Here is a 12143-nt window from a genome sequence, read left to right as displayed (position 1 = left end):
TAACAATGAGAAGAGTAGCCTGTCTACGGTCATGCCACCCTGAACAAGCCCGATCCCATCTGATCTCGAAAGCTAAGCAGGGTCTGGTCTGGTTAGTACTTGGATGGGAGACCACCTAGGAAGACCAGGTGCTGTAGGCATAAAAAATAAAAAAGTAAATAAAGGATTGTAAGCTGATAAGGTCCTTGCAATCTGGGAGGCCAACCAAGGGTTGCCTTGACTAAAAAAAAAAAAAATGAAAAGCCCCTATATACTGATCATGTACTACACACCAGGCACTCTTCTAGATGGTTCACATGGATTATTTCATTCAATCTTCCAAACAGCCTCACAGACATGACTATTACCCCCATTTTATGGATGGTAAAGTAGAGGTTTAGAGGGGTTAAGGTCACCCAACTAATAAGCAGAAGAGTCAGAACTCAAACCCAGGTCTTTCTGTTTCTAAACCCCATCTGTGAACCACCACTCAGATAATTAGCATGTAGTCACAGGACAAAAGTGAGGCTAAAGGGCTTTACAGAGCAATGGTATAGATAGGGTTCTCACTGAATGACACAGCCTATGCATCAGAGATAGCTCTCCCCAAAACTTGTTCCTTCTACAGAGCCCTTGGGCTGGACTTCAAGCCACAGTTCATAGGCCCAGACCCAGGTTCAGGTTCCCCATCTGACTCTTGGCTCTTCTACCAACCAGGAGCCAACTCTGCCCTTATGCATTCAGTACAGATGCCAGGAGCTGGCGATTCTCCAGGGCCCCTTGGGGCATGTAGAACTCTTGAGAATACTGGTGATGTAATTCAGTAGTAGACCAAGAATTGCAAATGACCCTGAGGTCCATCCCCACAAACTACCCAGCCATCGCCAGTCCGCACTACAGGAGCTGGAAATCCCCGTGGCTGAGGTCTCTGGACTTCCACAAAGGCCACTGCCCAGCCCCTACATCATTATCATCCCTCTATCCCTCTTTTTCAGCTCTGTCTGCAGAAAGTATGATTAGCAAGTGAACAGCCCCAAAGAGGGAATTTAGAGATGGAAAGCATGAATGGGTAAAGACAGACAGACAGACAAAGCACCCAGCAGCAGCTGGTCAGGGAGGCTGGATTCTCACCTCTAATCTACTTGTACAGATTATGCTTCATGCAGTCAATGGGGGAGAAATGCCACAATTTACATGACAAGGGCCAAAAGAGAGAATTATAGCAAATCGATTCTGCATGAGGAGATAAAGCCCCATATTTAATGTATGCTGTGAAAGGTAAAAATTCAATTCTTAAAATGTCAGATGATGCTGATTAAAACTGACATTCATTATTAGTATGATGATTTTTCCTTCTCTTCTTGGACTTGAAGAACAGAGCCCATAAAGACAGGGTTGTAGAACACCATTGTAAATGGGCTGCTCTGGCCACTGTTGATGACCCCCTCAGGAGAAGGAGCTCTTGGATCTGCACCAATCACTCTCACTGAAGCTGGCAAATAGCGAATGGCATGACACCGCCTTGGGAAGTTCTTGCTGTAGCCACATGCAAGCTGCATAGCCTTGGGCTAATCACTTTTCCTGTCTGGCCAAAGAGTGGGGTTAGATTCCAGCCATGTTTCCCAAAGCTCACTTCAAGGATGACTCATGAAAAGGGGGTGCCCTAGTCAAATAGGAAGGCACAAAGCACATTAGCAGATTAAAGGCTCTGAGAAGTCATGCAGCAAAGAAACCTATTTCATTTTGTTCCTTAGATCAGGATTGGCAACCTTTGTCTATATAGAGCCAGATAGTGAATATTTTAGGCTTGGTGGACCATAGTCTGTTGCAACTGTTCGACTCTCCTGTTCTAGAGTGAAAGCACCTGTAAACAATATGTAAACAAAACTGTGTGACTGTGTTCCAGTAAAACTTTATTTAAAAATACAGCTGGTGGTCCATGGTTTGCCAGCTTTGCCTGTGAACTACCCCAGCCCCAGCCTCCTTTTCCATGCAAGACCTACTAACAGGTCAAACAACATAGCAGGTAGAAGTTTAGGTCCAAATCCCAGTCCTGCCAGTTAGTGATTCTGAATCCTTTGGTAAATGCCCTAAGCTCTGTTACAGCTCCTGGCACATAGGGTGGTGGGGGGCAGGGTGTCATGTGACAGTTTACTAAAAGAAAGTGCTTCGGCACAGCACAAATGGTGCAAAAGCACTTAATGACTGTTCATGTTGATGACGTTGTTGTTGTTGTTGTTATTGTTGTTGTTGTTGATGTTATCATCCAGTAGTAGAGTATTCCTTGAAACACCCAGAAGAAGCAATCTCCGAAAAGGCCCCTTCAGTGCTGTCATTCTGTCAGGAGGTAAAGACCAGCTTCTAGTTTGCCACCAGAGCAAGGGTGGCAAAGCCCTCTCGTGGAGCTTCCAGCCTCTCATCATTAATTTCCCATCAGAGTTCATCCCCGCTGACCTCTCTGTCAGAGAAGTTTCTTTAGCTTCCTTTCAGCTCAGTTCATTATACCCAACACAGTGACCCGGCCACCAAATGAACTGAAGCTCAACTCACAGCCACTCTCTGCTCTCAGAGCCATCCAGCTGGCTGGGGCAACCTGGTGAAAATATCCACCCCCCTCTGTAGCCCAGCCCAGACCACCAACATCTCTAGAGACCTCCGGAAGCTGGGAACTATGCTGAAAATGTGCACCTGTCTCATGTAATGAAAAACAGTTTCTCAGATGCCTGGCAAAGCCTCCTTTTTAATTATCTCATTATGAAGAAAGCCTTGTTTCTAAAGTAAACATTGTATTTGCATCAGAATTTCTGACCTGACAAGTAAAGGGGCCTAGCCTTGGGACAAAGGAGGAGGGATGCTTGAGAATGTTTATAGAAGCCAGCAGGTACAGGAGATGGGGTTGAGAAGCATGCATATGTATGCATGCACGTGTGAGCACATGTGTGTGTACATGCATGAGTGTGTATGCATGTGTATGCGCATACATACCTGTGAGTTTGTGCGTGCATGCACACACACAGCTAGGAGCTAGGGTATCAGGTAAGACTGTGGCTTTTGTCTTGGTTGGTCAAGGCTTAGACTGGACCCTATCTTCTTATAAATTGTACTCACAGAAGTCTCTTGCAAGTCGCAGCCCCCTACTTACCCATCCCTCACATTGGAAGTCCTCCATCAGCAACTCCTGCAGACACCTGCCTCTGGATCTGCCTGTCCAGTCACCTCCAATGAGCTGGACTCCCCTTTGTCTTGCTGATGCAGAGCTTTGCTCCTGCAGTGCAGTTTCCTCCACCCTTCCCTCCTGCTGCCCCCATGTGCAAAGCACCTCCATCACACCTTCCAGGGGAACCTCCTGCTCCCATGCCCCCTCTCTCTCCCTGGATACACATACACTTTCTTTAATTAATCTTTACCACTTTCTACTTAATAAAACTCTTTTTAATGAATAGCTTATTACCCTTATCAGGGCTTTTGAGGGTTTTAGGGCATCTTTCTAGGCAAGATCCCTGCTCATAGCCATAAATGCTGAATTTGTCATGAAAGCAACACATTAGCCTTTGTGTTGAATGGTGTTTGCATTTGGAAAATACTGTCACGTGAGATCTGGTGTTGTGCTAGAGGCCATCCAGGGAGTAGAACCCAACGCCTAACCTTTAAACCCTGGCTCCCTTCTTGGCTGAGAAACTTCAGGCAAGGCCCTCGACCTCTCTGAGCTGCTGTTTCCTCACTTATAAAATGCAAATGCTCTCCATCCTGGCCTTACTGGGCATCACAATAACAGCAATTTCCTGTAGGCTGCTATGTGCCAGGCTCTATGCTGGGAATCCTCGAATCCTCATGGAGGCTGTGACTTTCCCATTATGGTCCCAACTTTACAGATGAGAAAACTGAGGCTTAGAGATTAGCAATGTGACAAGGCCAGATGGACCATTTAGTCCTAGTTCTGTCTGACTGCAAAGTCCAAAACTTTCTACTCTGCCACACTGTGGGCATTTTGGTATTTATGATTCTGAGATGAGAACCTATACTTCAAGGGGAAGTAACCCCACTCAATAAACCGTTCTTGAATAACTGTTTGAATCCATATGATAATAATAAATAATGCAAATAAAACTGATGCAATTTCTTCTCTCTAGGAGCTTTTGGCACGGTGTAAGCAGCAAACATTGCAGGAGACAGAGAACAGCAGAGCCTGACATAAAAGGGCCATAAACATGACGGGTTTTACAGACTTTGCCACTTTTTCTTTGCAGTATCCTCATCAGTGTTCATCTGCCAACACGGATGGAGGGTGGTGGGAGTGCCTGATTTACCTCGAAAAGTGTTTTGTTATCCTGACCTGAAAGATCACTTTGCTTGACCCAAGACTGGCCACATTTATCTTCCTGTGACCCAGTCTGACACAGCAAGATGGTAGTGACTTGGCCTGCTGGTGCTGGGCAAGATGCCTGGACTCAGGCTGAGGACTGGGAGGGTTAAACCCAGGCACTGAGCCCCCATGCTGGATGGAAACTTGAGCATCGTCCTCCACTTTCCCAGATCTAAGCCAGAGAACACCGGCGCCCCAACGTGCTCCATGATGTGTTTGGGAAACAGACGCATGTCAGTGTATTAAGGGTTCTGCAAAGACCTGCATAAGGGATTGACTTAATTTTATCTAACATAATACTTCCCAGTGTATGTGATCATGGAACCCTCCTCACGTCAAGTAATTGCATTACTTGGAATGCAATTTAGGAGATAATGTCCTTTGTTTTTACATATGAGGACACTGAGACCCGAGGTAGGGGGCTGAGGGGTTGGCTGCCTAAGATCAGTTGGTGACAAACTGAGACTCACATCTGGACCTAGCAATTTCAGCCGCAGACCAGTGATGGGCAGCAAAGTACCCGCAGCAGTAAAGCGGGCTGGCTATAAGAAAGAAAACTCTGGACGATCTAGCTCACATTGCCTTACGTTTTAAGATGTTATAGGTTTGGAGATTTTTTTTTTTTTTTTACTATGAGATAAACAATAGCCTAAGAGTGATATGCTCTTAAATGACAACTGACATTCAGCCCCAGGGATGGAGAGCAAAAGGGAGAGGTAGGGATTGGGGCTAAAAAGAGTCCTCTGGCTAACAGTTTCTTCCTGGGATTACCATCATATGTGTGTGCAGGTCGAATGTTGTTGGTTCCTTTGACTTCTCAAGAGAAGCAAGCTAAACAGATTTGTATGGTACAGCTCCTTAAAAACATTTTTTTTTGCCTGCTGATTTTTTTCTGTGGGTCGCCAGTTTGCGCTAGAGCCGTCTCCTTCCATCCCTGTCCACAGATGGCCAAATGTTAGCACTCGCCAGCAACTGTGGGCAGAAGCAGGAGGGTGGGCAGGAGGCAGAGGTTTTCCTTGCCCAGCTTACTTTGCTCTGAGGGATTCCCCGCAGAGATAAATTGGGACAACAGTGCTTGCTGCAAACAGCAGTTTTCAACATAAATATTGCCAGGTTTGAGCTAATGTGATATCAGCCCGGCCTATAATCCAAACAAAATAGGCCATTGTCCTGTGATTATTTTTCCTCTGGACAAAAGCCTCTGAACACTTGGTTTCCCATTTTTTAACCTCTGTATTTATGGGCCATGTTAATTTAATTCAGCAGCTCCGCCTTCAATGCAGTTCAAAAGCAGCTGGTATTTGCATTTCATGATTTCAAAGCCTTTCTGGTCTGCTGAGCTTCACTGAAAGGGAGGCTTTGTCCTCTTCATTCTGAGAAAGAAGAGGACAGGAAAACCACCCAAACCCTTTGACTTAATAGAAAACATCCTCACAGCTACATACAATGCTGCTATATTCCAGAAATCGAGAGTCAGTCCCAGAATACTTGGAATGTTTCAGAAGAGTGTCCTGGCCCATGCAGAAGCAGGCTGCATGTGACCAACGCGTAGAGCCCTCCCCTTTCCTGTGGCTGCTGACCCAGGCCCTGGACGAAGGTTGTCTGGGCTGCCAGCCCCTGGCCGGTCTGGCTGAACCACACAGTTTTTTATTTGACCAGCTTGAGACCCTGTCAGGCTGTTTCCTCGAGAAGCAAAGACTTTCTTGAAGTCCATCCACCACTTTTTCACAACGTACCAGCACTGGGCTAACAGCTTCGTAAACTTTACCTCATTTCAACCTTGCAATGTATAAGATTGGGTTTGTGACTCTCACTTCACAGATGGGAAAACTGAGTGATGTGCCTGAGACCTCAAGACCTCTTGGAAATGAAAATAAAGGATTCTCTTTTGAAAGCAAACCTGGCTTTTTCCATCTGTCCTCAGGAGAGGACTTTGATTTTGATTCTCATGAGTGAGACTGGATTTCTATTTCTCTCTTTTTTTAATGTTTCTAACTGAACAAATAATCCAAGAATGCATTCTGATATATTCTTTTAACAAAATATTACAGATACAACTTAAAGCGCCTCAGACTCCCTAGTCCACCTCATCCCATCTGACACTCACACATCCCATCTCTCCTCCCATCCCCTAAGGCCGCCACTACGACCAGTTTCCTTGTAACCGTCCACTGGTTTTCTAAGTATTTATCTATTATCTATTCTTACGGCTACACATTTATGTAATGTTTGTCACTTTTAATAAAATGGTAATCATATTGTACATCTTTCCACAGCTTACTTTTCATACTCCATAAACTCTTAGAGAATAAGGAATACAGCAAATCTAAAACTTTCTCAGTCTTCTTAACATTCTCCCTAGTCCAGCTACCCCATGGTTTATTTAGCCATTTACTGTTTTCACTCTCACCAATCACGCTGCAGGGACGGCCATGCGTCTTCCTGGGGCACACAGACAAGTATTTTTTCAGAGCCTTCTGAGAAATGGGATTGCAGCAGGCCACAGGAGCTGCTTATTCCTGCATTCTTCCACCTCTTCTATGGTACAGAACCCAGAGTTCTTAGTTTGGGTTCCCTGAAACTGTCTCTGGCATAGAGCACTACAGGCAGAAGCCTTATGGGGAAGAGTTCGAGGGAGGGCCACCTGTAAGGAAGTGAGGAAGGCACAACTGGGCCTGCAGTGGCCTTTGGGCCGGGCCCTAGTGAGCCTATACAGGGACTTCCAGAGCTGAAATGACCTTTCAAAGTTGTCCAAAATCGAGGCAAGAGGGACAGGTCTTTTTATGCCTATTACCAATAAAAATGGCCCCCTTCTGGAAGTAGGCGTAACCTTGAGTGGGATGGTTCCCTGTGCCTCCGGGCAATGACTGAAGAGAGACACAACTGTGTATTATCAGTTGCTGACATCCCCTGCTGGGAACAGGGACATCAGCCCCGAAGTGGGGACCTGGGCGAAGCAACCCAGCATCCACTGCACCCATTTCCCAGGCTCCCGCAGGGCTACGTGCATGTGACAAGGTTGTGACCAAGAGGACCTGGCAGAAATACGAGCAACCTCTAAGTTCAGCCTTAAAGGGATCATTTCAGATCTCTGCAAGAAAGAGAAGTTAACCTGAGTGCTATTTAGATCAATTTTATTTGAAGTTTCCCTGAAAAATAGCTGGAAGCATATACTGACTAATGACCCAGGCTGTTGGGTATATACTTTTAAATATGCTTCATAACTATAGTATAGTACTACCAGGCCTCTCCCCCTTCACCAATACCTGTGCCAATTTACACCCCCGCCTACAGAGGTGAGCATGTCTGTTCCACGGAAATGGCTTTGTGCTGAGCTATCTATACCCTCCAACCTGGGCCCATTTCTGACTTATTTACAAGGATTGCAGCAGCAGTCAAGGATTCCATCGGATGCATAGAACAAAGCAAGCCTAACTTGGCAGGAAATAGGCCCAAATAGACCCCACTAAGCCACATTAGCACCTGGTTTCAGCTGGCTCTGACCTCAGAAAACATAGCTGCGAGAATCAGGACCAAAGCAGCAGCATGAGTCTGAGCCAGATTCTAAACTCTGTAACCCTCGCTCCTACCCCAGCTTGGCTGAGCTCCAGAGAGCTCTAGGAAGGTTCCCATGGGCCTCTGTCATCTTATCTGCAAAATGGGGCCCACTGACCTGCAACACAAAGGGTGGGCTCTTCACCCAGACCCAGAAGGCCTCCATTTAATCATGGTGCTTGGGTGAGCCACATAACTGAGTTGCTGGGAGATACTACATGCGTGAGTGAGCAGCACCAGGCTTGTCTGGCTCTGCTGAGCAAATAATAGTTTTACCATCAAAACTGGAGGCAGAGCTTCATCTTTCCAGCAGGCATCACTGAGTTTGTTACTGGCAGAGCCTGAATCAACCAGGAATGGCCACAAGGGAAGAAGACAGCAATACTTTCTGAAGTCCTATTATGGGCCAGGTGCTTATTTCATCTTCCTGACAACCTACATGACCTAAGTCTGACTACAAATGAGGAAATTGGGGCCAAAGCGATTAATGAATTTGCTTGGACTGACAGAGTAAGGCTTCATACCAGCCCCATGTGGCTCCAGGCTCAATAATTATAGCAATATTGCTACTTAATATTAATAATTCATATTTACATGTGACATATATGTTTAGGTATTATTCTAAGTCCTTTGCATATATATTAACTATTGAATTCTTAACTCTATAAGGTAAATACTCTACTTTACAAATGAGAGAATTAAGGCACAGAATGGTTAAATGATGGACCAAGGTCACACAGCAAGTAAAAGTTGGAGCTGGGGGCCCAGCAATTGCGCTTCTGGGTATTTAACCAAAGAAAACCAAAACAATAATTTGTAAAGATACATGCACCCCTATGTTCATGGCAGCACTATTTACAATAGCCAAGATATGGAAGCAACCTAAGTGCCCATCAACGGACGATTGGATAAAGAAGTCATGGTTCATAGACAATGGGATATTACCCAGCCATAAAAAAAATGAAATCCTATGCACCAACATGGATGAGCCTAGAGGTTATTATACTGAAAAAAGTCAGACAGAGAAAGAAAAATAGCATACAATTTCACTTGTATGTGGAATCTAAGGAGCAAAAAGAACAAATTAACCAAAAACATACTCACAAATATAGAGGACAATTTGGTGATGGATGGAGGGAATAGATGAAAGAATTGAAAGGTTAAAGAAGTACAAATTAGTAGTTGATAAGTCACGCAGATGGGGAGCATGGCATAGGGAGTGTAGTCAGCAGTAATGTAATGGTTAGGTGTAGAATCAGAGTAATTTGGGGGATCGTTTCATAAACTACATAAATGTCTAACCAATGTACCGTGTACTTGAAACTAATAATTAAAATAAAATAAAATAAAATAAAATAAAATAAAATAAAATAAAATGCTAAAAAAAAAAAAACATTGGAACTGGGATCTGAACCTGCAACCTGGTTTCAGAATCCATGTTTTTGTTCATTACGCTATCTGGCCTCACTGCCCAGTGCTCCTCTCTACACTCTCAACTTGCTTGAGAATATTGGAGCTGAATGGTACTGCAGAGAACATAGTCTTATCTCTCCATTCTACAGATGGACAAACTGAGACCCAGAGACAAAAAGAAACTTGCCCAATAACACACACAGATGAAAGCAAGAATGCTGGGACCAGAACTAAGATCTAGGAAGTGGAGAGAAATTTATAATTAAATTTAAAAGCGAAGCACTCTTCACCCCTTGACCTCCATTTGTTATTTCAACAATCTGGACTGCTCAGGAATCTAATGGGTCTCACTGTGGTGTTTGGGGAAGCCCTCAGCAGGAGGGAGGATCTGTGAGAAGAGGAGTAAAATGAAGCTGGCAGTGGCCGAGAAGGCTCTAGTGGCCTTGCAAGATAGATGGGTACCAGGACCGCCCCAGCTGGGCACAGCAGGGCTGCAGTCCTACAAGATTCATTTATTGGGTTAAGCAGTGCCCTCTTTATGCTCACTCTTTGTTAGTTGAAAATCAAAGGTGAATATCTAGGTAGGAGGATGTAAATGCTACAGGCACAGAGTAAGCACTCGAGAGATAGTGACTGCTCTTGCTTATTATTAATACTGCTACTAGTTAGGCACTGACCACATGCCAGGCACTGACTAGGGGCATTATAAATGTTTTCTCATTGCAGCCACCTGCTGTGATGAGTATTACTATCTCCACTTTACAGATAAGTAAATGGAGACTTGGAAAGGTTGAGTAACTCACACAAGGGAACCAACTGGCTCCTCAGTGTGCATGCTGTGCATGGGGTCCTATCCCTCCCTTAGCACAGCCATGGGTACTAGAAAAGTTACCCAGAAAGGGAGATGAGGGAGAGACACAGAAGGCAAAATCAATGCAAGTACAAATGACTCATTAAAATAAGAGAATTGAGGGTGGCTGGTTTTCTCTAGGTCAATGAGAGGCACTGACTGACAAGAGAAGTGACGGGAGAGACTGGGTGGTTATTCCCTAGCTCCCTGCCTGCGCAGCTGTCTAGTTCCTCTCCCTAAAGCCAAGGCTGCTGTGGGACAAGCCCTCGGCCAAGGCTACAACTCTCTCACCTTGACTCTCGGGCCTATGGTTAGAACAGCACTTGCTTTTTTGCTAGTTCCTATTGGCTCCCTGAGCCCTGTCCATGCCTTTGTAAATAGTCCCTGATGAATCCGCTCTCCAATTACTCCTTTCCAGTGTGGCTCCTGCTTCCTACCAGAACCGTCATCTAGGCATATCAGGTTCCAGGGAGTTTACCCAACAGGAATATTAACGGTGTAGTTCGGACTCTCCTGGAGACTGTCTAGGGGATAGTCCAGACACTATCCAGTGAGTTACCTGGGCAGCCATGAGTTCTTTGAAACCCTGTGGCTCAGCCAGCACTGATTCAGGGGCCCTTCTGGGTCTTCCACTTCTACCTCAGCCCCAGGAGGACTGGGAATCTTTGCAGAAACAAACTCCCAAAAGCCAGCATAAGGGCTGCCCGCATAGCCTGGATTGACTCTCTAGCCAGGGGCAAGCTCAGAGTCAAGCTATCTCCAGATCATCTGGCAAGCCTCTTCTCTTAGAGTTAATAAAGAGGCAGAGCGACAGACAAGGCACAGGAGCTGCCTCATTTTGCATTCTTGCCTCCTTCTAAGACAGAGAATCAAAGTGAGAGCCTCTCATGGGGCTTTAGTACAGCTGGCCAGAGTTGTCTCGTTGGGAAAAAATCAATACAGCAAAGAAAAAATCAACTGAAAGTCATCTAGTAAGAAAATATAGAACAGGTAGAAAATGCATGAGAGCCAGAAACAAATGCAGTCATATCAGGAAAATAATTTTTGGATTTCAATGGTTTTCTTTTTACCTGCTCTTTCCAACTCTTGCCAAATTTGCCAAGGAAAAGTTTTCCAGGATCCTGCATGCAGGTGAAAGTACACCTGGTGAGGTGAGATGAGAAGCTACAATAGAATGCTAGAAGTGAGATAATGCAGGAACCTACACCCCTGACCATGTAGAGAAATGGCTCCAGTTGACCAGATGGCCTTATTAGCAGTGTCAATGGAGCTGGGTTCTAGGAATGGAGGGTCTTTCCTGCCCAGTTGAGCAGAGAAGTCAGGGAATACACTATACTCTGGAAGCCAGAGGCCAATCTTTTAAGCCCCGTGCTGTCCTCCACCCACACTGTGCAGTTGATGGCAAAGCCCCGAATCATGGTCTGAAAAGCCGGCTTCACCACCATGTCTGCCTCACCCTGGAGGCCTGCCTCAGCTCATTCTTGACTCACATTCATACATGGCCATTCTTGGAGACAGACCTGGACCCAGGGGAGCAGCCACTGACCTTCGCGAGGCAGTAGGCTCCCGGGAAAGGGTAGGGACTCGGACATTGCACTTGTCTGGGATGTGCTCCCAGTTCTGCCAAGTGACTCCAAGTCACTTATTTTCACATGCCAGGCACTATGCTAAGGGCATTACACCAATTATCTCATTTACTCCTCATGAGAACTCATGACAAGCCCATGAGTTAACTAAACTTGGTTATCCCCATTATACAGATCACAGGTCACAGACATAGAATATGAAAACTCGAACCTCAGCTCTCTGTGTCCAAAATCTCTGCACTTAACAATACAATCTGTATTAGATATAACCTCTTTGCACCTCGATTTGCTCTTCAAAAAAAAAATGAGGGATGAACAGATACTTCAAAATACAATAACAGCAGAGAAGGGCCTGGCCACATAGCAATAATAATAATAGCTTCCGGTTTTTGAGATT

At 45.2% G+C, this 12143-nt stretch overlaps 1 protein-coding gene and 1 pseudogene across 2 annotated transcripts in view; one reads left to right on the top strand and one right to left on the bottom strand.

Annotated features, from left to right (window-relative positions):
* Positions 1–12143, bottom strand: part of NAV2 (neuron navigator 2) — a 678828-nt gene that overhangs the window by 552405 nt on the left and 114280 nt on the right. The gene's annotated exons all lie outside the window — the stretch shown is intronic.
* On the top strand, positions 22–140 carry LOC118603722 (annotated as a pseudogene).

Source organism: Rousettus aegyptiacus, unplaced genomic scaffold (genome assembly GCF_014176215.1).
Source record: "Rousettus aegyptiacus isolate mRouAeg1 unplaced genomic scaffold, mRouAeg1.p scaffold_m13_p_5, whole genome shotgun sequence".
NCBI classification, from domain to species: domain Eukaryota; kingdom Metazoa; phylum Chordata; class Mammalia; order Chiroptera; family Pteropodidae; genus Rousettus; species Rousettus aegyptiacus.
Note: the sequence above shows the minus strand (reverse complement) of the source record. Positions and strands in the feature narration are given on the sequence as shown.